This window comes from Plectropomus leopardus, unplaced genomic scaffold (assembly GCF_008729295.1).
Source record: "Plectropomus leopardus isolate mb unplaced genomic scaffold, YSFRI_Pleo_2.0 unplaced_scaffold18990, whole genome shotgun sequence".
Lineage (NCBI taxonomy): Eukaryota > Metazoa > Chordata > Actinopteri > Perciformes > Serranidae > Plectropomus > Plectropomus leopardus.
This window is the reverse complement of record NW_024620486.1, coordinates 1-2,429: the sequence shown is the minus strand read 5'-3', so window position 1 is coordinate 2,429 and position 2,429 is coordinate 1. Positions and strand designations below refer to the sequence as shown.

General features: G+C 40.8%; 1 long non-coding RNA gene across 1 annotated transcript; it reads right to left on the bottom strand.

The window, feature by feature from the left end:
* Positions 1 to 130: 130 nt before the first annotated feature.
* LOC121965197 lies at positions 131 to 2,275 on the bottom strand. Its single transcript, XR_006107463.1, has 5 exons — positions 2,117 to 2,275; positions 1,452 to 1,517; positions 663 to 711; positions 428 to 564; positions 131 to 194 (listed from the first exon to the last, which is right to left on the bottom strand). It is a non-coding gene; the product is annotated as an uncharacterized LOC121965197 (long non-coding RNA).
* Positions 2,276 to 2,429: the final 154 nt, after the last annotated feature.

Here is a 2,429-nt window from a genome sequence, read left to right as displayed (position 1 = left end):
TTTTTGCCATGTTTCAGTAAGAATCAAATCAATCTGCTCACATTTTAAAGGTTTAAATTCTTGTGAAAGGCGTCTGAGCAGCAAAAGAAAGCTGATGTCGATTCAGGTTTGAAAGGGTTAAACCAGGCTCACCTGTGAAGTTGTCGGTCTAGGAGGGAGGGCTGGAGGAGGAGGCAACCATCCACTTTTTACACCTAAAATCCAGACAAAATATCACTGAGCTGTAACAGAGTGAGCCAGATTTGACTCTTAAAACAGAAAAAAACTGTCGTATTTTCATATTCAGACACGGATTTGCACTCTGAGCCTCTCACCTCTCACACTGAACAACAAAACCCACCTAGCTCCATTTCCCCTTTTGTTCTCCCGTGAGAGGAGAACTGTCGCAAATAAAAAACAATGCAAAAGCTCGAAGACGGCGTCGCACCTGGAGCGCCCTGCTGGAAGAGCTTGTTGAGGTCCAGCGACGAGGCTCTGGAGTGGGTCTTCTGGGGTCGAGGCGGAGGGGTCGGCGGCTCCTCTGCTTTCTTCATCGCCTCCTCAATAGAAGTGCTGGAGTACGACCTGGATGTGAGGTCACGTTCGGACAAACAAAAGGCTTAATGAGGTTAAGGAGCGATGCAGGAGTTCAGAGCGCTTGTATTTCATGACTTTAGGTTTACCTGGGTCTAGTTTTGGTCCTCATTTGTGGGTCCAGGTCGTGAGGCGGCTCTGTAAATGAGCAAAGGCACGTCAGACTTTTTCTGTCGTTTGAACTGTTGTAAATGAGAAGCAGCCACTTCCCCGTGGAACCACAAACTGTAATTTCATGTGTGCAAAGGAGCTCAATAAACATACGCTATCAGCATCATTTTTGAATTTTTGCCAAAAGCAAGCCTTGCAATTGTCTTCTTTTTTTCTTTATGCTGTTTAAAAACATGTACAAACAATAAAGGCAGCACTACAGCATCAAAATAATCAATAATAATCAGACACACACACAAGAAATCCCTCATATGTTCAGTGGACTGTCCCTCTGCCTCGCACGCAAATGTGTTTCTCCAAAAGCCCTTAAACAAAAAGTCAATGATGATAACTAAACAATGATTATAGAGTTTATTATACCTAATATCAGACAACATATGCACAAAAACAGCAAAAAAATAAGCTCAGCACCACAGAAGGTATACCAAAATATATCAAACTATTCCTACTGATGCACCTGAATACTGCACTGTGTTTTCAGAACACTGTAAATTTCCATTTCTCAAACGTTTGTTTAATAATTCACAAACTAACTACATATTTTCACCGACTGTGACAAGAATCCCAACGCAGTAAAAGTACGAGGATACTGTGGCTACATGTCAAAGCTCTGACACACGATGAGTGTACAGCATGTACAAGTATTCACTTACTACTTACTTACACACTACAGTTACCAAAAAGAAAAAAGGAAGTTTTAATATCACCTAGCCTCTCGGGAAGTTGCAGAGTCCGTTTCTCTTGAGACGTTGTCACCCTCTTCACACCGGCTTCTGCAGACACAGTGACAAAGACGTCGGAGCATGAAGATCCTGCTGTCCTGACATACTCTGATTTGCTTTTTGTTTTTTAAAAAAAAAGTTTATTTATTCATCTTACAGGCACGCTACAATGAAAATAAGTGAACTTTGTTAACATTTTTTTGTTTTTTCAACAGAACCCCCATCCCTCCTATCACCTACACAGAAATCTTACAGCTACTGTAGAAAATGAAGACATAAACAATAATAAATAACACATTATCCACTCTTTCTTCCTTCTTAACATACTGGTTGAGTCTGTAACTTGCAGACACTAATGCAAAACTACCTCCGGCTGCCAGGTAAAATATGTTGACATGTAATGGCAACGTATGCATCATTGGAGGGGAATTCATTTATCCTGTTATGTCTTTAATTTGGATATATAGTCAATCACAGGGCCCTCCATCTCTGCGGCTGATACCTCAACACTCTGAAAGTCACAACAGAACAATCTAGACTGATAAACACTACAAGTGAGACATAAAAGATAAAGCATAAAGAGGTGTGTTTTTGATTCTGGGGTGAACTGTCCCTTTAAATAAACTGCACTATGATGCATTTAATTTTACCTTGTTCACATGATTCCTCTCTCAGCTCCTGTTTTGTTGCAGTCAGGCTTGGCTGCAGCCTCTCTATAATGCTGCGATCCTAGAAAACAAATAAATATTAAAAACTGATGCTCTGTTCAATCATTGACAGAAACACGACATGCGCTGTGCATTTTAAGGAACAACACGCTTAATCTCTGAACTCAACATGTTGAAGGGAAAGATCTTAAACTAACATGGAGCGGCCTCATATTCAGCTCATTAGTGCCCCCTACAGGCGCCAAACAGGGACTCCACGTTAACTTTATTTAACTGTGAAATATATATGGCTTAT